At 42.4% G+C, this 23764-nt stretch overlaps 1 protein-coding gene across 7 annotated transcripts in view; it reads right to left on the bottom strand.

Moving 5' to 3' along the window:
* Nucleotides 1-23469, bottom strand: part of TENM4 (teneurin transmembrane protein 4) — a 624775-nt gene extending 601306 nt beyond the window's left edge. For all 7 annotated transcript variants that reach the window (XM_076328426.1, XM_076328432.1, XM_076328425.1 and 4 more), the window contains exon 1: nucleotides 23333-23469. The gene's annotated coding sequence lies outside the window, so the exon portion shown is untranslated. The remainder of the gene's footprint in view (nucleotides 1-23332) is intronic.
* Between the last annotated feature and the right edge of the window lie 295 nt (nucleotides 23470-23764).

Genomic DNA, 23764 nt, shown 5'->3' with positions numbered 1-23764 from the left:
CACCTATGAATCTGAAGCCTGTTTCTCATTTGCTACAGCAGACTCATAAATAACTGCATGAGAGACTATACTGTATTGTTTAACATAGATGGGTCTGTATGGATCAAAACTAAATTTCCAGGATATAGGAATTCACCACTCGATAATACCACTTACAGTGAGCGTGTAATTCCAGTGATGTCAGTGGAGTCACACTGGTCTATAACTGGAATAACGGGAATGAAAACCCATCCCATGGGTAAAGGTAAAAAGATATATAGTATTAAATAAAAATAGACAGTCAGAATAACTACCTCAGCCTTGGGTAATATGTTGGGTAATAGCCTTTACTATTAGTTTTACTCATGGGAAATTTTACACAGAGAGAAGAGGCTAAATTTCATGTGGAAGAATCAATTCTTGGGACAAAAGAAAATGACAAAGATAAAAGCAATGACAAATATGGCTGAATGTATCAGAGAGAAACAATTGCTTTTCAGATTAACCATCTGCTTTTTAAATTGCCAGTGACACTCTGTTATAAAAAATAGGTTGTTTCTAAAATCAATATATTAGGCATTTTGGGTCCCAATTTGTGAGAATCCCTTAGAAAGGGAGGAAACTTTTGTATCATTTTTCATTAATTCTCCACTTCCTTAAGTGCTTTGGGAATTATCTGTTAAAGCAGGAATGCAGTGAAGAAAAACTAAAAGAATGTGCCTAAGTACATAAAGTTGGCCCCAAGTCAGCAAAGCCTGGAGTGTGATAAGGAAAGCTTTGTGCAAGGAGTAGGTATTTTACGATGCCACAATTATTGGTTCAATAATCAATTGTCAGGGGTTTCAAGCTGCAATGAAAGCTATCGCTTGCCAAACCAAACACTAAAAAAAGAGAAAGGAATAAGGCCTTGAACACTGCTGAACTTATAAGTTACCATTACCTGTAGTCACGCTCATGAACTAATGGTCAGCTAAATTTTGCAGAGCCCGACAACTTTCTGGAAGTGAAATAACGTGGTCTCATAACACTGGGTTTGCCCCTGCCACCTCAGTTCTCAAAAAGCCCATCCCTTCCCATAAAGCCAAAGCCTTGTCCCACTCTCTCCCCGCTTCTGACAGAAGACAAAACATTGCTGATCTCTGCCCTAACTGGGAGGCCTGGAATGACAACAACTGGAAATACAAATTGGGCAGGAATATTTCTTTCTCTGTGTTCCAGCCTATTAGGGTTTGCTCTTCTTCTTGTTTGACCTTAAAGTACAAAAAGCCATGGGCCAAAATCATCAAGGGACAAATGGATGCCACAATCCACAAACTATATTCTAATGTGGCTTGCTCTTCATAAAGCTATCAAACCTTATGTACAAAAAGGGGGCTGACTCCATATAGTCCAGAGCCTTATGAAGTGACTTTGACTAAGTATTCTCTCTTAGGATTTATTTTGCACTGGTGTAACTGGCTGCAAAAGGCAAGACCAATGAAGAACAAGGATTTCCTCCATCCAGAGGCCACATTAATCAGGTTTGCATCTGTTTTAAACAATCTGAGTTAGTGAAACCCTTTGGTGGATCACACCATTTCGGTTTGATGTTGTCTTAGTTTGGTTGCAGTTTGAGGGAATGAATAAATGAGCGACTCCAATCAAGGCACAGTAGTTTTAAGAAGCCGGCACCCATCTCTGCCTCCAGACCTGTCCACATGTTTTCTCACAGCTGTTCCCAAGTCCTTATGTCTCAGTGATCCTTGTTTTAACTCTGATGTAATCATAGAGTTACACGAAGAGATACATAGGCAATATGGACTGATGCTAGGAGCAGATCAGAGGCTCAGCTTCTATTTCAGTAACATTAAAGAAAGGAGAGAACACAGTTTTCCTTTCTCCTTATTTCTTCCTTTGCTTGGTAATAAGATCAATGGATTTGTTGTCTTGTTCTTCTTAAAACAAACCACATCTCTGTATGATGTGAAGGCAGTGTTGCAGGCTGGGCCAAGTCAGAAAACTAAGAGGGGACTTGAGGCTGCGAAAAACAAATCTGGTGCATAACGGGACCCAACTGCTTGTACTGAGATATCTCTGGATTAGCAACAGATAACAAATTTCAGATTAAGTAAATGCTATGTGTTCATATCCATGCTTTCTCCACTCCAAAACCCTCAAAACCAGAAAAGAACCATTTTTTATTTCCAGAGTTGCCCATTTTTAAAAGATTTATTTCACTTTTTTATCTATTAATAAATTCCAGTTCAATCTAGATCCAGTAGCAGACACTTGAATCTCTGCTGCTTCGCATTCTCTATCTTTTGTCACATACGGGGTATATAGGGATGTAAACTGCTATCAAATTATAAGTGATTTGCATTCATTTTGTACAGATGCAGATTAATACAAAAGGTGAAGAATGGCAAACAATCCAGATTATTATAAGAAAACCTGCTTTCTTACCTGTTCAGTTTAATTATATTCACATTTAGGACACGTGAGTACCTCTGATCAAGCTCTTGATAAGCAAAAAATCCCAATAAAAAAACCCTGAATGGTTTCGGAAATCAGAGCTCTGCTCAGGAATTGCAGTTGTCACTATTTCTAAAACATGCACAGGGCAAAGAAGACCACCGCTATCCACATTGTAAGATTGTAAGAATGAGGTGCCGAATATCAAAATATATGTATATTGTGTATTCAGAAGTTAAACAGGTAAGAGGGACTACTAGCCAGACCCTTCATGTAACACAGAGTGGAGGGTGTAGCTGAGTTAATTCCAGCTTGAACAAAAGTATACACTAAAAACACAAAGAAGGAAAATATATTCCATGTCTAGAGAATCATTATATTCCTCCTGAAGTTATTCCCTTCATAGTAAATAATATGTAGCTTGCTTCAGGTCTCTTTGCCCAGCTTCAGCTTCCTGACGTTTCTTACTGATGCATCTTTGTCGCATATGTGCAGAAGAGCCCTCTGCCAGTGAATTTCTGTTGCCTCTGAGAGTAGTCAAAATGATCGCATCGGTCCTTAACTTGCACTTTGAGGAGCTAAACAACTGGAGTTTTTCCTGTTGTTCATTGTGTGATCTGTTACCAAGCATTTAATTATTCTCATATCTGTTTTGCAAATTTTCTCTAGTTTATCAACATGCTTTCTCTGTCGCTGGTACCAAACTAAAGAAGTATTTCCACAGCAGTTGACCCATGCCAAATACTGAGGCGATTTCACTATGCCTAAGTGAGACTCCCCTGTTCATGTACACAAGTAAAGGTTCACATTAAACTGAAAGCTCCTTCTTTTTCCTTATTATCCATCATGCCAGAGAAGTGTTTTGCAGTCTCGGAGTGCTTGGATAGAGTATCCTCAATGACAAGTATCCTTGCTTTTTCTTTTCTTTGATATATGAGTTTGCGTTTCACTACATTAAAGAAGAGATTGCTTGCCTGTACGCAGCTTAACAAGATACTTAGATTTCCATCAGTATCTTCTACTCATTCATTACTAACTCCCCCAACTTTTAGATCACCTGCAAACTATTGGCAATGGTCATATTTTTTATCCCAGGTCGCTGATAAGCACGGGCAGCAACGTAAGTCTAGGAAATGGTGTCTTATAATCTTGTAAAAAGTTAGTTGGATAGACACATAAGAAAGTAAAAATATCAGTAATAAGTTATGGAGAGAGACTTACACACTGCACCAGAACAATTCCCTTTATGAATAAAACTTTAGTCAGAAATACAGATAGGGATTAGTTATCTATGTTGCCGTATTCAATATAATTTATGAAGGATAAAAATAATTTCGAATTAATGTGTTTGGGTTATTAAGAGTCAGCTGACACCTGCAGATAACTAAAGACAAATAACAGGAATGCTGAAACCATTATACATTTACTCATCTCACAGAGGGGTCTTTAACTTCCCGGTTTTCTCCTTACATAATTTGATTACTAAAGCAGTTTTCCTGTCATCTTAAGTCCTTGGCAATACTGGATACTGTGGCAACTCTAAAAACTACACCCTTTACCGTAAAACATTTTTGTGGACTTTTTTCTTGCCTTTTTTTTTTTTTTTGGTTGAAATATACTCAATGTCCTCCTGTAAAATATTATTTGGCAGTGCCTCCATCTTTCTCTCTGACTTTCAGTCACTGTTTCTCAAATGGGAAATAATATGCCTTGGAATTATTAATAATCATATGGAACTTTTTCAAAGAGTAGTTGGGGTGTGAAGAATACCAAGGACATCCATGTCACTCTGATACCTTTCTATCTAGATGTTAGCTATCTTATCAGTCATAAAGTATTTCTAATTAGGACCATCAAGATACAGAGCCAATAGCAAGAAACGACAGTGATCTACTGGTATTCCAGTTTTGCCCCAAAGAGACTTTGAAAACCTAGAATTTGACAGGCGTTTCCTTACAAACTGACTCTGCCTTATTTTGCAAATAAGAAGAAAACACAACACGTGGTCCCACCTGCCTGTCCTACATTAATGTCGAGAATATAAACTGACCTGAATTGCTGGTAAGAACCTAATTAGCATGGCTACAGGGTGAGCAGTCCCTCCAACATAATAATTTATTAGCTAGAAATCCCTGGCCCTTGGCCAACGCAAGCTTCCTGCCAAGGAGATCTGAAGAAGAAAGGAACCTAACCCACAGGATTTTCTGACTCTTAGCACAGTGGGTTTTGACAAGGAACCTTCCCTCACCACATTCACCCTAAGTTAAATAGGAAGAGGAGAAAAGGGATTTGATACCCATCGGGCTGTGGTGGTTACTTTAATTTCTATTAGTAAGCAGCTCCCTGCTGACCACAAGGTAATAGTCCCCACCAAAAGCTCCTGTACTGCCCTTTATCAAAGAGAAAAGCAGCATCTGCTTTGGATAGACTCACTAAATAGATGCTTTAACTGGACAGATACTGAAAAAAAATTTTGGCATGTTTGCCTCAGGGGGGTTTCGTAATCTGTCTTCATCATATCTCCCAGTGCAGCTTGTAAGAAAAGATGGAGGTTTCTTGTGTTAACCTTTTTATAAAATATTTTCCTACTCTTTTCCTCTTCTCTGGATGGCTCCCCAAAAGGATGTCTAAACTAACAGTAATTGTTATGAGCAAGGTTTGAAAATATTTAGGCTTTATCAGCTTATTTTGGGATCCTCCCTTCCCTATGCTTCCCTCTGTTTTAGTTTGAAGACCTGATCTTCTTTTCGTATGAATGAATCTCAGTCATCCTGCCTGGCCCTTTTATACGTTGTACGATTTGTGTGGCTTTAGTACATCAGTTGCTCCAACCAATCTGATGTTAAAGAAAACTTTTAGACTTGGAAAGCCTTTCTCCGCCTCCCAATCACATACTTCTCCCAACACCTTCATCCAGAAAGGCAGAAAGCAGCCTGGGCATGAGTGGTCTTGACCAAACAGTTAAGATAACTGTATGTTTTGGTTTTGTCATTCACATGGTCCTTTTGTAAAACCAATGAGGATACAAAGGGCCTTGCTTTCATCTAGAAATGCAGATCTTTTCTCTACTTGCACTCCAACTAGCCTGCTTCATTCGGCATTTTTTGTCTCCACCCCTGCACTCCTCAGGTGTAGAAAAGACTGAGTCACTGCTGATAAAACAAGCTGGAAAGTTAACTATATTGTTACCACCTATCAACATCCTGTATGAGGACACTATATCCAAACTGATTTAATGGGGTAGATACCTAACACTCTGCTAATGTTGGATCGGAGATAGTTTTGAAACATTATTCCTCTTTTAAGACTGTATTTGGGATGAGAAAGCGGAAAACTTAATAGCCAAGGGCAGTAACATGGGGTGATTTTGTATCCAGGTCTGTTTTGCTTTTTTTGTTTCTTAATGTCCTTTTTTCCCTTTCCTAGAAGACAGAATCATAGAATCACAGAATCATAGAATCATAGAATAGTTTGGGTTAGAAGGGACATCTAAAGCTCATCTAGTCCAACCCCCCTGCCGTGGGCAGGGACATCTCCAACTAGATCAGGTTGCTCAGAGCCCCGTCCAGCCTGACCTGGAATGTTTCCAGGGATGGGGCATCCACCACCTCTCTGGGCAACCTGGGCCAGCGTCTCAGCACCCTCATTGTAAAACATTTCTTCCTTATATCCAGTCTAAATCTAGCCTCCTTTAGTTTAAAGCCATTCCCCCTTGTCCTGTCGCAACAAGCCCTACTAAAAAGTCTGTCCCTATCTTTTTTATCAGCCCCCTTTAAGTACTGACAGGTTGCAATAAGGTCTCCCTGAAGTTTTCTCTTCTCCAGTCTGAACAACCCCAACTCTCTCAGCCTTTCTTCATAGCAGAGGTGTTCCATCCCCCTGACTATTTTTGTGGCCCTCCTCTGGACCCGCTCCAACAGGTCCATGTCTTTCTTATGTTGAGGACTCCAGAGCTGGATGCAGTGCTCCAGGTGGGGTAAGGACAAGACACTCCCCAGCCAAGAAAAGGCCTACCCACAATATATTGGAGCATAGGCCAAGTGCATGCTCTGAAATTATCAATCTCTGATGAATATGGGATCTGCAGAAAGGAAATATACACAAATTGTCAGAATGTCCTAGGATTCAGCTCTTTTGGTGTAATATAGAATTCAGCTCGTTTCTAAATCTGACATTTGGGACAATGTAGATTTGGGAATGCATCTATACCGAACACAGCACGTTATAGACAGTGCTGGATCCTGCGAGCTCCTGACAGCTAAATGGCTAATCTTTTCCAAGTGGAAGTAACTATTCTCTGTCTCGTACAGAACAATGGATTTGTAATTGAGAAGATCTGACAAATTAAGAAAGGATTTTGTGCACGTGTTTGAAGAAACTGACATTTTTACAATCTGTCCTGGAATGGTCTTCTAGGATAGCATTGAAGGGATCAAAGTAAACACATGCAGGAACCTAATAAAACCAAATGCCCCAGAAGTCAGGTCAACTAGCTTTCTACTTCCCAGCTTGACTGCAAATGTGATTCCCATTCAATAATTTTGTATGAAGAATGATGGACTGAATTTCTGTAGCCTAAAACGAGTGCTGCCAGGACACTGCAGTGATATATTAAAGGAAGGGAGAATGAGAGAGCTGCCAGGACACCAAAATGATTTGGCAAAGAGGAAATAACTAGGAAGTTATTAGAAAACTTTTCCTATGGACAGATAAATTAAGAGACAAAAATGCAAGTGTCTTCTTCTGGGTCAAAGAACAGAGCTGCAAATAGATCAGAAGTCCCCATGTCCCCTCCTTTAATCTGCTTATTAAGGTCAAACTGTCTCCTTAATTACTAGTTAGTGTAACTACAACTGTATGTAGTCTAATCAGGACATTCAGACTTGCATTATATTTATGTTTCAAATGTAAGGTCCACCCAGCGCTAAAGCACAAGGGAAAAGGAGGGCTTGGGAGCATGTCCTTTAAGGAAGCAGCGGGGAAGAGATGTCTCTGCAATGACCAAGAAACAGTGACAGAAGAGGGATCAGCTAACTTGCCCTGTGGTACACGATCTGCAGGCTGGGGGTTGCTCAGTTCCTACCCAAGCTGTCTAGCACATATGCTGTAAAAACAAGTGTCAGCTAATGGAGCGTGCCCTCATGCTTAAGGAGAGAGCAAAGTGCATCGTGCTGCGTGTCCAGGTTGGAATCGGGCTCTGGAGAGTTGGAGACCGGCAGCCGTAGACAGGCTGTGCTGAGAGTGTCCATCAGGTGTTAACTTTCAATATCAATCTGTCATTCCCCCTTGTTTTCCTTTAAAGGTGGTCCCTCTGGTTGAGGGTTGTCATTCTAAAATGATACTTCCTTGGGTATTCTCACTTATTAGAGAGAAGGATAATTACTCTCCTTTTGAGTAAGATCACAGCTGCATCAAAGTTGATCACGATCAAATTTTTTGCCCATATTATAGACGGAAGAACGGTAACCTTGGATGGAATGAATCAGCTTGACAACAGGCATTTTAAAAAGCCTTCCTCCAAGAAATTAGCCTGAAATCTACACCAGAGTCACAGGGTTAAAATCAGAGATGAATGACATTAAACTTCCCTTGTTAGTCGTCCCAGCTGCAAGAATCTTGCAGTGAGTTACCTAGTGAGACAGGAATTACTGGAGCTGTTCCAACTCCACCATGCAAAGAAGTCTAACAAGCAAAAACATCGTTTGTGGCAATTTTCCTGAAGTTCCAGGATGACTCCCATGAAACCTCAAAGGTGAAATAACAGAAATTGGGAACTGTTCTGAAAATGAAAAAAACCCATGTGTCACACTACTTGTGGCTAGAAAATAGGACCCAAAATGCCTTGCCTCCTCCTGCTCTGACAGAGAAGTGGTTAATTGCCATATTTGGTGGAAAAATGTATTTAAAAGCTTAAAATTTGAGGTTTAATTATATTTGGTACATGTTACTGGCAGAGCTTCATGAAATGATCAACAATTATCTTTCTCATCCATGAAGTGCTCAGGGATCACACAAGGACAGGGAGTAGGAATATGAAACACTGTGCCAAAACCATAAAACGTGTTGTTTCTTTTGTAGCTTTCTTCATTTTTTTTCCCACATTTTCCATGCACATCATAAAAATGTTTTTTTTTCAGCATAGCTACTTTCCCACTTATGTGGAAGCAATCAACCCCACAAAATCTTTTCAACATCAAACTCACTACAGGAAGGCACAAGGTTTTCAGGACACAGTGGAGTTTCATTTTAAACCAAGAACGAATTAACGCATTCAGGTTTAACTTCAGCACTTGATTAACCCAAAATGAATCAAAAAATGCTGCTCATTGACATGCAAAACCATCTTTATTATATTGCTACTCATAAAACTTCATATGCAATGGCACAACTGTGCCAAAACATTCAGACAACAAAAACCAGCTTAATTTCAGAGATTTACACATGTTCCTGAAAGACTGAGATATTTCATGCCTACAACCAAACTTCAATTAGAGCTAAAATTACAATACAATGCATCCCATCAAAGTAGGCGTGCTATTTATAGCTGCATGTTTAACTCTTCGGTCGTCAGGTGCTCTGTACATCGGGATCACTAACATCCTATTTAGCTAAGAAATTCATCGCTCAGTGCTTAAAACACAGCTGGAGGGAGATGCACAATATGCCATGCTGTAAATGCCACTGGAAAGATGTGTAGCTCATGAACGGTGGTTTCATGAATACAACTTGCACACTTATCTATTTATTTTCTGATTATTTCTCTTTGAGATTCTCAGCCTATTTGTGAAGGACAAGCAGTAGCAAGACTATTGCTGCAAACAGATGTGCATGCACTTAACATAGAAATCCGTTACTGCAAAGAAGGGCCAAGATTTCCATGGGACTTTACACAAGACTAAGCATTTGGCACGTATATAAAAGGCTCAGCAGAGCAGTTATTTGCTGTTTATTAGGGGGGGGATAGTTTAAAGTGTTAGCTTGAGGTGTGAGAGTGCTCTAAATTCATCACTTAACACTTAACATGCACGTTAAGTGATGAATTTAGTTAACAACAGGGGATCACAGCTTGAACGCTAGTATTTGATGGTAGAGTCTGACCATCATAACTGAAGTACAACTCTCCCTGCCATCACCATCCAAAACTGGACTTCTGAGAAGAGGGGCAACGTAATGGAAATGTTCCCTACCACTACACAGTGCGTAGTCTCAACAAGCACAGAGAGATAGTCAGTGCTTGCCAGCCACTCGGGAATTCAGCTTGGTCCAGATATTATTGAAGACCCTTCTCAGATAGAGGCAGCAGGTGACACGGGTGAAGGAATAAGTAGCTCCTTTAACTTCTGTGCTTGAAGTCTGGAGGTACAACTGTTTGACACTAATTCCCCTCTTTCAAAGCAATTCACTCAGGTGCTTATGTTTAGCTGGGATGAATCAGGGCTTGAGTACACAGAGATGTGGCAAAGTGTGTTACGCTCGATGTAGAGGTGACAGAGCACTTTCCCTACCATATAATGAGGGACCCATAGCAGATATTTTGACCTGAGGGTTCTGTGGAGCCAACTTCCACTAGCCATGTCAGATATGCTATTAGCACTGTTTAGGTTTAAGGATCTCAAGATTATGCCAGTTAGTACTGGTCAGATAATGATGGGATGCTTTGAAAACAAAACTTTATCTTCCATTTTTAAGGATAGAATAATCCAATGGCAATTCCACAAAATAAAAATTAGATGCCCTGACTGCCCAAAAGAGCTATTTTTCAAAGATCACATACATTGTTAATGGAAAGCTGGAATAACAGCAATGAGAAAACTGTGAAATATCCAATATCTTAGACGGAAAAACAAATACCAGGTTACAAACAACAGAGGCATGAGGCACGATCCCAATCTATAGAAGGTTTCCTTTCAAAGCTGGATGGCTACTTGCAGATATCCAGTAAAAGCCCACACATCAATTACAAAGGGAAAAAGATAAGAGTTCAATTCATTTAGTTCTTTTGTTCCAGGCATTTCATGGCTGTCAGTCTGAAATTCTGAAAGAGGCCCACGTTGAAGATAACCCTATAAACAGGATAACTTGGGACTTGAGAAAAAAAAAAGGGGGGGGGGGGGGAGGTATACTTCCCCCACATATGGTTCTAACAGATGTGGTTTTAAATTACCGTTGGGACATAATAATGTTTTTTGAATGGACTGAATGTTAAAGAGTTGGCTCCTCCTATGTGACAGACATTAGCGCTCAGCGGTTTAAGCAGAAAACTCCCCATTTATGTCTTTAGCTGGCATGTACTTCATTTTCAGCCCACGCTGGTCAGTATGATTTAATACCTTGGCCTGGCGTCCCTCTCACCAGCAAGAGAAAAGATAAAATAGAATTAAAGAAGTGAAACAAAACAAAACCGGGCAACATCCCCCCCCCCAGCAGACAATGCCAGGCTGCTGCATTGTTCCTTACAGAATAACTCCTGCAGCCCTGCAATGGAAACTCACTGGAGAGGACAGCTGAGGAAGAAAAATATTAAATAATTCAAAGCCACTAACGTCAAGTCTGATGTAGGTATAAAAATAGTTACAAAACACTACTCTACATGTTTTCATTATAAGAACTTTGACTTACTTGGAAGCATCAAGAAAACCCCAAACCTATCACCCTCCCAGCCTCATACGCTCAATTAGTCTGGCAGTCAAAATGACATCCATTTCCAAACCAGCCTTCAATTTTCATGGCCATTTCGTGTTTCTGCACTGGGGGAGCCAGCAGAGTTCCACAGCAGGAGTGAAAAAGTCTGATCCAGAGCCCATTAAAACCAACGGGAGCCTCTGAATTAACAGTAATGATCCTTGTATCTGGCCCTGGTTTAGGTTAAAGTGTTGCGGTGCTTTGGGGATTCAAGCAAGATTGGATGTGACCGGCTTTCGTTATCTCCAAAAATCTCTGTTGCTGGGAATGTCCACTTCCGAACATGCAGTCTGCGAGAACAGTGCACATTTTAAAAAAAGATCTTCATGAAATATTCAAGGAAACATGATGCAAGGTGAGCTACCATATAGTCTGTGTAAAGTGAACTCAAGGTATTTTCATTCGAACAGAGGGAAGGAGAGAGAAATAAACAGGAGTATTCACAGATGAAGAATATGTGCCCACACACACACATTTGATCAGCAGCTTTGCTGGGGCTGGGTGTGGGGAAATGAAATAGCAACTGACAAGGAAAAAGTATCCTGATTTTTTTTTTCTTATTTATTTCACGCACAGCAGAGATGTTACAGAATTTTTAGCCTTCCATGCTCTGAAAGGGGGACCCCCCCAAAAAAAAAAAAAAAAAGAAAAGAAATCAAACCGTCTTCACTGCACAGAGCACAGCAGAGCACCGGCTGCAGCAACCCAGCTCTAGCACTAAAAGAGCTGGCACAGGTCCCTCCGTTCCTGGTATTCCCCCATTTGCTATATACCCCCAACGCTGCCTCCCAAAAAGATCCACTTTTCTTCCCTAGTATCAGCTTCTAACATCCCCTTCTTTCCTGTTACCATCTTCTCAACTAGACACTTGCTGTCTGACCATCTCAGGAGAAGACATAAAAAGCCAAAATAAATGAACACATAAAATTCAGCAAAACATTAATTATGCACAAGGTATAAAATAATACAAAACCAAGCGATGCAGGTGTACAATAATGTTGTTTTCCGGAGCCCGTGATCAGCAGTGTTTGGCACAGAGAGCCACAAGCAGATGACATTTTAAAGCGTATGGGGATATGCAGGGATGTAAGCAATGGTTTGTAGCTTCTATATGAGTCATTTGTGCATCCCTCCAATCCCAAGTAATATTATGAACAGCACCAGCAATAATAAACTATAAAACCCAAGCCCTAAAGCAAGCACTGTTCAGGTAGACCCAAATGCCCATCAACAAACAGGGTTTTAAGTGACAGACAGGTGGCTTTTTGTGCTCACACTTTCTTGCGAGATAAAAGCAAAAACAGGAGAGTATTGAAAGTTTCCAAATCCTAAGCGTCTTTGCAGGGCATCATGAACACAACATGGATTTTGGGATAGGAATGAGTGAAATTTAGGAGATGGAGATGCAAAGGAAACATGTCAGGCTGTGAGAAGATGGTCATTAAGTTGTCCCTTGGTTCAGGACTCAGGTGCTCCAGCGTGGATGAAGCGAGGGGCATAATTTGCTGTTTGAGGGAAGAGCAAACGCTCGCTAGAAAGAAGCCTAAGAAAAAAGACTCAGATGCTGTTGATGAGAAGCAAAACCATTTGAGCCACAGACAACTTCACAGTCAGATGTCACAAGACAGGCAGGCTGGTTGTTCTTACTTGATATTAAGTGTATTTTGTTGGTTATATTTTTGTTCAGATTATCCCCAGGACAAGAATAAAAGTCAAAATGAGAACCTTTTTCATTGCTGGGCTTTCTGATTCTCTCCCAAAGCCTCCAATCATTACACCACAACCTACTCTCACAATACTGAGTAACTAGCTGGGTGATAAAAACATCAGATGAAATTCAGTGTCAATAAAAGCAAAGTAATGCATAAAGGGAAAACCAATTCTAATGATACATACACAACGTGGGCTCTAAATTAACTGTTACCACACGGGAAGCTGGCTGGGGAATCACCATGGGATGTCCTCTACAAATATCGGCTCTCTGTTTGTGCCAGCCAAACTTGCAGGGAAAATCTTGGGATATGTTAGGAAAGAAATAGACAACAAAAGGAGAAGAATATATCAGAACGGTGCTGCATAAACTAATGATGCGTTTCTATCTTAATGCCACATGCATTTTTGGTCAACGGATCTCTAAAACATATAGTAGAATTAACAAAGGCAGAGAAAAAGGCTGCAAAGATTATTAGGAATATAGAAAGACTTTTGCAGGAGAGATGAAGTACAGTAGGGATTTTCAGCTTGGAAAAGAACAACAAAAAGTGGGAGGAACAGACCTCTATTAAATCGTGATGCCTATAGCCCACAAAATAGGAGTCACCTAATGAAATTACCAAATTGTGAGTTTAAAGCAGAACAAAAGGAAGATTTTTTCACTCACTGCAAGATTTTAAATTTTGAAACTATTTTTAACAGGATATTGTGGCCATCGCAACTATACACTGCGTTCAAAAAGAATCCAGCAAATAGATAGAGGAACAACTGCTTCAGTGCCTACTGAGCAGGACAGTCCAAAAGACTGTCCTGAAGATAGAAGAGTGTATTGAAAAGGTGCACTTTATATTTCAATATGAATAAAATTGGGCTTCATATCAGCATGATACAACTACTGTAAACAGTTGGCAACCCAGGAAAAGTCTCCTGAGTCATGAGACTAGACTAAAAACTCATCATCTCCAAAAAGCTGTTTGCACCCCCTTCTTTCTCCCTTCTTCTTGGCATGTGCTCCCACCACATTGACTCAGTGTAAGTCACTAACTCAGCAGAAAAAAAAACCCAAACCCCTAGCAAAAGATGGAGCTAGTTTTCTCCTGGGTTGATGAATTAAATCATCAGACTTATTCTGAAGGACTGGAGGGACAGGAGCTGGGGAGAGAGGACATTAGATGTAAGGCAGAAATTCTTCACTATGAGGGTGGTGAGGCACCGGAACAGGTTGCCCAGAGAAGTTGTGGATGCCCCATCCCTGGAATTGTTCAAGGCCAGGTTGGACGGGGCTTTGAGCAACCTGGTCTAGTGGAAGGTGCCCCTGCCCATGGTAAAGGGGTTGGAACTAGATGACCTTTAAGGTCCCTTCCAACCCAAACCATTCTATGATTCTATGACATTGGGAGGGGGGGACAGGGGGAGAGCAGGGCCCTTCTCCTTCCATGGCAATGGGTCTTGAGGTTGGCTCTGATGTGAAACTAGAGCCTGAGCGGTCACCTGTGATGATGATAAAAAAAAGAAAAAAGCTGATCACACAAAAAATACAATTATCTGCTCTTTCAGTTTTAGAATCATAGAACAGAATCATAGAATCATAGAATCATTGAGGTTGGAAAAGACCTCTAAGATCATCGAGTCCAACCGTCAACCCAACACCACCAGGCCCACTAAACCATGTCCCTAAGTGCCTCATCTACTCGTCTTTTAAATACCTCCAGGGATGGGGACTCCACCACTTCCCTGGGCAGCCTGTTCCAATGTTTCACCACTCTTTCAGTAAAGACATTTTTCCTCACGTCCAATCTAAACCTCCCCCGGCGCAACTTGAGGCCATTTCCTCTCGTCCTATCACTAGTTACTTGGGAGAAAAGACCGACACCCACCTCGCTACAACCTCCTTTCAGGGAGTTGTAGAGAGCGATGAGGTCTCCCCTCAGCCTCCTTTTCTCCAGGCTAAACAACCCCAGTTCCCTCAGCTGCTCCTCAGAAGACTTGTTCTCCAGACCCCTCACCAGCCTCGTTGCCCTTCTCTGGACACGCTCCAGCACCTCAACGTCCTTCTTGGAGTGAGGGGCCCAAAACTGAACACAGGATTCAAGGTGCGGCCTCACCAGGGCCGAGTACAGGGGCACGATCACTTCCCTACTCCTGCTGGCCACGCTATTTCTGATCCAGGCCAGGATGCCATTGGCCTTCTTGGCCGCCTGGGCACACTGCCGGCTCATGGTCAGCCGGCTGTCGACCAGCACCTCCAGGTCCTTTTCCGTCAGACAGCTTTCCAGCCACTCTTCCTCAAGCCTGTAGTGCTGCATGGGGTTGTTGTGGCCCAAGTGCAGGACCCGGCACTTGGCCATGTTGAACCTCATACAGTTGGCCTCGGCCCATCGATCCAGCCTGTCCAGGTCCCTCTGCAGAGCCTTCCTACCCTCGAGCAGATCAACACTCCCGCCCAGCTTGGTGTCATCTGCAAACTTACTGAGGGTGCACTCGATCCCCTCATCCAGATCATTGATAAAGATATTGAACAAGACCGGCCCCAGTACTGAGCCCTGGGGAACACCGCTCGTGACCGGCCGCCAACTGGATTTAACTCCATTCACCACAACTTTCCTTTCCTTCCCCTTCCCCCTTTGTTTTTTGGCTGTGATTTGCAATAACAGTTGCTGTTACAAGAGAATGTTCTTATATTAAATCAGCATTCTTCTGTCAGAAGGACCATGAACCCGAAGGTGGGATACATGGGACTTTGTGTGATTGCTCTGTCAATGCAACATCTCCGGAGATTTCTTTGGTTTTAATCCCATTCTACAAATCCTGCAATGTTGTATCGCTTTGATGCAGCTTTGTGGGATTCTCATTAATTGTGTTCACTTTTGTTTCCAGGAAACTTGAGATTTCATCATCTGCTAACATATGTTGAAATGCATGTGTCAGTTTTATAATAAATTTCCAATATATACAAATATCTATAAAACACACAAACACAAAATTAGTTTGTAACAAAATCTCAAGTTATCTGTTTATTAGGGAAAGGCAAAGTTGGTAGTGCTGTCAATTATGGGAAGAGCGAGGCAGCTTTAATAATAAAACAGCATTCGCAGTTTCTCATAACTATACTAAGCAAATTGTTTGGGCTGAAAATTTCCATGCCAGCTGTCTGCCTCAGGCTGAAGTTTTTTGGAAAATTTCAGTCAAAACAGTTCAGCAGATTCTGAGAACAAGGCTAGGGAAAAATATGTTGGTTTATCCGTGTTAAAAAAAATGCCTTTAGCCTTCTCTCTAAAACCTCCTCTGGGATCTCTAGGACTTTAGAGGAAGGACTTGAAATTTGCCTGGGAAAGAACTGTTCTTCTTTCAATGAATTTTGTGTGAATCTGTGTGAATTTGGCCAAGTTTAGACGTCTTTGATAAAAACACTGCTGCTACATGCTCCTGGGTGCATTTGTACACAATTGCCAGCTTCCATCACTTAAATTTCTACCTGTGTGGGACTAAACAAGATGCTTTGTGCTGTGGGACGTGCCGGGTCTGCATCCAAGTACCAGAACTGAAATCAGAGACACTCTCTGGTGCTCAGCATGATCCCCAGCTGGAAGGAGCTGAATGAGGTTGGGGCGAGAGACCTGCAGAGCAGGGATAAGAGGGATGAAAATGGGATTGCAGAATAGAGCTGGAAGAGGCAGGAGATGAGGAGAGGACCAGACTGAGCACGATGGACCAGGAGGGATCTGTTTAGGGGAGCAGAGCACCCTGTTAAACCAAGCAATGACGATCTGTTAATTTAAGCCATTGACACATACAAATATCAAAATGATGCAACATGACAAAGCTACTAGCTTTTGCAAGACTTTAAAAAAAAAATTCTAACAAAGACTAGGCTAACAGACCAATAATAAGATTTAAAAGTATATATTGGAGACCCAGAATTTGAGAAAAAACACAATGAAAGTTGCCTTAATCAAGAGCCCTGTCTGCCTTCATTACGATGCAGTCATTATTCACAAGACCGTGTTTTATCCAAGCCAGCCTGGAGATGAAGCAGTGACAATGAGGAGTAGAAGGTGAGGTTTACAATCCCTGCCTCACCCGTTGCGGAGCTGGAAGGTTTGTAGTGACTAAGCAGAGGACAGAGGAATGAGGATGAATGTGTTTCAGATCAAGGCAGACAAACGATGCCCCAAGACTGTGGGCAGTGTTGGGCAAGTCACTTCAACCCAACATTTCATAACTGTGTCAAAGCTATGTGTGTTGCAACCTCTGGATGATAATCTTGATAGCTCGGAGTCTGGTCTGCTTACGTGTCAAACGCCCACAACAGCAATTAAAGGCCATGTGAACTTTGCTTTAGCACCGTAAGTAACCCCCGATCACGACTCTGTCTGCAGGAATGCATCGTGAGATCGGCTCCTGAGATTGTTCTCTGCTTTCTAGCACAAAAATCTGTGCCAATGCCAAAAAGCTGATCACACCTTAAACCCAGCTGCACAAAGGGCAATTTTCTAGAAACAGCAGCATGTGCTTGCTCCCGGCTGACGGGATCTGTGCCGCACCAAGCCCAACCAGCCAATACTCTCTGCATCAACAAGCAGGAAGTAAATTCCGGCGTCTCTCATGCTCCATCAGTTTTTCCAACCACTTCTGGCAGTTACTTCTGAAGGCTTTTTGACTAACCAAACTCTCCCTTCCTATTCTTCATTATGTTACATAGGTGAGGACAAAATGGTTTTCAGCATCCAAAGACACAGAGGCCGTTCAAAAGGAAACAGCAAATACTGAAAACTTTCTGTTATAAAATTTAGGAGTTCAGTTCGTTTAAAAGATTGGGCCATTGAAGTCCAGGGGACCCAGTGGAAGAGATGGTTTATGACTTGGTGGCCTCTGGGTCTTTGCTTTCATGCGGACAGATAGTACTGGAAAACACTCCTGCTCAGGAATTGAACCCTGGCTTCTCTTTCCCTCCATACAGCATGATATAGAAGACCAAGACTGATTTTATGCATGGACCCAATATTTCTCAGAAGGCACAGCCCTAGACTGAAAGTTTTAAGCAATCTTAAGATTTTCAGTGCGCTTAGTGGAGTCTGAGGGGGAGAAAACAAAGACTGTGAGCCCTTACTGCATATACAACATAGGGTTGAATTAAAACAGTAAAAATAAGATTTAATCCTTCTGTTTTCTAACTTTTGAATGTTTAACTGAGCAACCTCCAGAATACTTTGAAGACTCGGTGTGTGCAAACACATGAGCAGGCAAGCGATACAGCTTCTACTCAGTGTTTAAAGAGAAAACTACACTGAATAATCACCTAAAACCTAAATCAGTGGGCAGCGAGACGTCTCCTGCTTTCACGTTTGCTGTTGCTGCCTGGGTAGCACATCTGCCACCCGTGCCTTAGCGGTAGTTATGGTGGCGAAGCAGGATTCTGGACTGCAGTGGGTTTCCTAGACTGTAGCAAATACTACTTCACTAAAGCCCGAGGAGATATCAGTGAAATCTAATTGAATCATCCCCATTTAAATGGACTGATAAATGCGATTCAGCAAGCTCCTCCACCTAAATTGACCACCAGCAACTCCTCTCTTCTTCTTCCCTTCTCTCTTTTAAAAAAACAAGGATGTCACATCCTAGAAAGCAAGTCCTACTTGGAATAGGAGACTTAACTGCCAGCCCTGTTCTGTTTCATAGTGCGTTTTCCTCCTTCTGGCTGCCAACACACTGGAAGAACATAGATTTCCGTGTCTGCTGCTTTCACGGACATCTTTACATTCCAAAACCAGCTCACCTCTGCTGATACCCAGCAGGACGATAGGCGATGAAGTTTGAATCCCCCTACAGCACAAAGAGCTTCGTTCACAGCAATTTGGTATAAAGGCGTAAGGTTTTTGGTGAGTAAGGCTCAAACTTCCCAAGAAATTTGAACTTTCTGTAAGAAGTGTTTGTAACCCCACATAGCCAAGCAAACGTGCCCTCTTATTCCGATTTCAACTCTACCTTTAAAGATGCTCCAGGAAGAATGATTCAGGACAGCTGACAAAAAAAATATATATTTCTAGGAAAATTATTTGACTATCAGCGCAGCGATGGTGAAATGACGCAGAGGAATGCAAATCATACATTTATTCCTGAGTAAAAATATAAGTCCTATAGCCACACTACAGCACCGCTCCTCAAGCTATACTGATATAGTTAAAATATAAAATTTCTCCATGATTCTTTTTCCTTTTAATCTAGAGCAAAGAGGAAATATATATATTTATAATTTTAAAAATATTTCATTACAAGACTTTTCCTCTGAAACATATCAGTCAGGGATCCACAAATACCCGATTCACTGGCAAGTGGTGCACATTACGTTGTCAAAGTGCCCAGCAATGCCACTCTGTCAGTTCAAAGCCAAAACAGAATATTTTAGCTTTTAGTTACAATAAGCTATGCTGATAGACCTTGTAACAGGGCAGGTAAAAGCCAGTCCTTAAATCTGAATTGACATTGTTTTACAGACTTTCATCTCCTTGAATCAAATCTGAGAGAGAGTTTCAAGCTGCTTCACTTTTTGATATTACAATTACACATTTCTTAAACACAGAAGAGTTTGCTTTAAAAAGAAAAAAAAAGTCTCAAGTGCCTACAGCGATAAAATAAAAAGAGAACGTGATGTTAAAGAAGATATCAAATGAACAAGTTTTTGTTTATTCATCTTTTTTAATTCTTTTTCCCCCCATAAATTTTTAAAAATGCCTTGATTTGAAATCCTACGAAGAAATCACATATGTCATGCAACATTCATCCTGCCAAATCTCTCTCATCGTGCTATTACTGCAATATTTGTAACTTTTGATCTGGAAACATCAAGTTACGTAAGACCGTAGTTCTGCTCCTCGCAAGGATGTGATTCTGTCAGAAGATGAACCAGTGAAGCGGGAACTCGAACAGAACTGGAAATGACTTTCCCAGGGAAAAGGTACTTTTGCTTAAGCATCTCAGCTATTTTAAAATGCAAGCACTCAATGTTTTATTCTCCTGAGCAGAGAAATGGTAAAATAGCAGGTCAAAAATAATCAGAGAGGGCTCTTAATTGGAATAGTGTACACGTTGCAGAAGGAATGAAATAACATTTTAGTTATTATGCACTCCAGGAAACCAATCAAATAAAATAAAAGCAAAAAAATTCCTCACTTTGTAAAACAAAAGAGAACAACATTTTCCCTTGCCAGTGTACTGTCTGCTCACCAAAACAAAAGGAAAGTATCTAATTTAAATGAGTCAAGTAAAATAATTAAGCTACAAGGACTTCAAGAAAACAGTCTTTGTGCAAATCTCGCTCCTTCCCCAGACCCACTGAAACCAGAGTGATGAGTCCCTTTTTCCATCCATGTAGTAAAATAAATCATCGGGGGGGTATCTCTCCCCTCTCTCCCCAACCAAAACCAGATGAGCAGTTTACTCTCGTCTCCGAATGATTTTTCCTTATCCTTTAAAATCAGAGAAGGCAAGTTCCCCCCAGAAAAGCCTTTCTAAACCAGGACCCCTTGCTAATAAAAAAGGAAACTATGAAGTTAACTTGTGCACCCCCTTTGCCTTTTCCCCCTTCCCCTGCCAAAGACCAGCCTGAGAACCTCTTTCCACACCAAAGACCCTCTTTCTCCACCAAAACATGAGTTTTTTTCCTCCAGATCACACAAATAAATGACAGATAAATTGAAACTCTCCCCTCGTAAAGATGTGCACGCATGCACGCACATACGTACGGGAAGGGAGGGTGAGGCACAGAGGCAGGAGTCCCTGCAGAAATAGAATACATCTTAGTGCAGTGGCAGTAACTCCCAATTCTGGTGAGTTTATTTTGGCGGAAAGGGGGAAAAACTGAAACAGGTTGTCTGCAAAGGCACCTCCTCTCCCTGCCCCAGCTGTGGGTGTAGACCCCCTTCCCAGGGTGGTCCGGTGCAGAGCAGTGGTCCCGGTCTCCGGGGGAAACACAACCCAGGTAACATTTTCACGTGCCTGGGAAACGCCTGGCCACACACCGCGACCTCACGCTCCCCTCCCCATCCCAAAACCTTCTGGAAACCAGCACAGACCCTAATTTTCCTTGCCCGTGTGCTGGCTTGGGATTCACATTCTTAAGGGATCATGGCAGCGGGGAATCCTCATGGCCACAAAAACAGCCCGCACCAGCAAGGACTGATCCAGCAGCGTGGCATAGGCTGGGAGCTGGGAATTTAACAGGGAAGGGCAGCTCGCAATGGCCACAAAACAGTAAATTCCTACAGCCTTGTAACACAGGCAGAGCCAAGCGAGCTGCTTTGAAGGCTTGTCTCACTGCAAAACAGTGCAACAGAGATGCGTCTTCCTACCTTTATGCCCCCCACCACACACACTCACCGTACTAAAAATATATATATATATATATATATATACACTCCCTGTTTTTTCCACCCAAGCCCATAAAAGTGCTACAGGCTGAGAGACCAAGTGGGAGGCGCCTGGCTCTGAAGAGGCCAATGAAATAAATTAAATACAAATCACTGGCTCAGCCCCAGCCTCCCCCAGCGAACTGGGGAGATGTTGGGGTTTCCGATGGCCGATACCCTGCCCTTGCCGGACCCAGCGTGTGGCTGGCACATATGGGCTGCTGGCATAGTATAGGCATAAATGGTAAACCTCGGGTGTTGCAGGCACATATGGCGCACATGTTGGGAGCAGAGCACTTTCCATAGGTGGGGAGGGGCCACCCTACTAGTAAGCAATTTTGTTAGGGTCAGCAAAGCAGAAAGAAATCGGGTTGGGTTAGGCTGGGAGCTGCCAAGTCCCCCTGCCCAAGTCCTGCGCCCCAGAGCAGGGAGCAGCACACTAACAACTTGCCAGGCTGCAGCAGAAGTTTACCTCTAAAAAGCGCACAGACAACTTCCAACTTCAAAGCTTTGCTCTCATTTTCTCATTTTATGTCCCTCCCTTTACATGGGACTTTTCTCAGGGGAAAAAAAAAAAAAATGCAGCTATAAATTCAAGATGAGACTTCACTGCAAAAAGTTAAGAAGGAAGATGGGGTAGAGAGATTATTTTATAGTTTGATTCAGGGTTTTGGTGTTTGTTTTTTCTTTTTTTTTTTAATCATAAAGAATTGAACTTTCCTGGAAGAGCCATGAGCAAATACATTCGAGACGCAGAAAGGTCTTGTCTATCTAGTCAATAAGTATTTAGCTAGCTCTGTTTTGGCTGTATGAAAAACGTATTTCAGACTGTGTATCCCATAAGACAAGGAAGACTGTGGCATAAATACGTTTTTGTTTTTTTTTTCCAAATCATGTGCTTAGATGGTTGTAACCACTGCAAATTTCTAAGCATGGTCATGGTAAGAAAGAGTAAATACATATTGCCTCATGAATACTCTAAGGTTGTTTTTTTAAACTATTTTTTAAAGATTTGGCATGCCTTAACTACTACTTCTTTCAAAGTAAAATATCCCAGATATTTTAGACCAAGAAAAAAAAACCAACCATATTTTAAATCGAGACAACTAACAAGAAATAAATGCTCTTCGGTAGCTGCCTGTTTTTATGTTCAACAGCCAAAATTTGTATTTCAAAATGCAAATTGCTGAGAATGTGAGCACGAGTCTGAACCACTGCATTTCTCCCAGGCACTCTAGCATCTTTTCTCAAACGCTACACTGTTTGCAGGGGCTTTTAATACTGGCAGGGCACGGCTGGAAGCAGGGCTTTAACATTTAATGCCTAAGAAACAGAATTGTCACTCAAGTTGCAGTCAAGCGTATTTTGCTTATTTTTCTTGGAGGCAAACCCACCCTCCCGTGGAAAATGGGAGACCCCCTTCCCCTTCCCCATCCCCATCCCTGACTCTACCAGAGATCCAAATGTAAACATACACACACACACACTCCCACCACGCACCACCCTGCAGCAGGACATGGGGACGGGGCGGAGGGTTCAGACCGAGCAAAAGGAGCTTTGTGCAGCTGAGAAATACCGAGGCACTTCTTTTTCTTCCCCTTCTTTCTCCCCCCCGGCTTATTTATTACATAAATAACACCGATTGATCTTAAAGCTGCATCCTTGCTCCAGTGCCTCCAAATCTGCACTGCTGCCTTCCCCCCAGCACAGCCGCACCGCTCGGGGTGCGGAGGGAAGGGCTGGGGGTTTGGGGGTTTGGATGGGAGAAGCCACCCCAAACACACCCCGGAGCAAGGTCTTGCCAGGCGGAGGGTGGCTGGTCCCCACCGCCCCAGCCAGGAGCCTCCAGCAGCATCTTTGCCTCCTGCTGAATTGCTGCAAACTGTGGTGCGGAGGGAGCAGCAGGGCTGGGATGCGAGGGGAGAAAAGCAAGCTGGGCAGAGGGAGGGACGGTGGGGTGGGAAAAAACAGGGATTCAGGGAGCTTCTCCCCAACCCCAACCCGTGTGCCTGTCTGCTTGGTGGGAAGAGGAAAGGGGGAAGGGAAAACTGGAGGGAGGCGATCGCACAAATGCACTTTTCAGAGCAAAAAGCAAAGCTTACCATGTCTGCAGGCTTCCCCCCACCGAAATGCCACTTATGTGTCCAGCGATCCCAAAGTGGGCAACTACAGCCAGGCACCGGAGCTCATCTCAGCAGGCAGCTCGGCAATACACCACCGCCACCCCCAAAAATCAGAATCAAAATAAATAACAATAATAATAATAATAATAAAAAAAAAAAGGATCGGTCCAGCTTCTTTCCTGGCAGGAATCGTCCCTGGTAGGACTGCCCAAAATAAGCAGCTGCAATCCAAAGGCTTTATTTAAAGCTTCCCCCCTCCTCCTCCTCCTCTCCTTGCCTCGCGCTCGCTCTCCCTCTCTCTGTTACACACAGAGAGAAAGAGAGACACACACAGGTTACATGAATGGGAGGCAGGAGCCGGCGCTCCCGGGCTGGGAATGACAGGCACACATGCGGCCGGCTGCTCCGCAC

Source organism: Aptenodytes patagonicus, chromosome 1 (assembly GCF_965638725.1).
Source record: "Aptenodytes patagonicus chromosome 1, bAptPat1.pri.cur, whole genome shotgun sequence".
Taxonomy (NCBI): domain Eukaryota; kingdom Metazoa; phylum Chordata; class Aves; order Sphenisciformes; family Spheniscidae; genus Aptenodytes; species Aptenodytes patagonicus.
The sequence above is the reverse complement of the archived record's forward strand: the minus strand, read 5'-3'. Positions and strand labels throughout refer to the sequence as shown.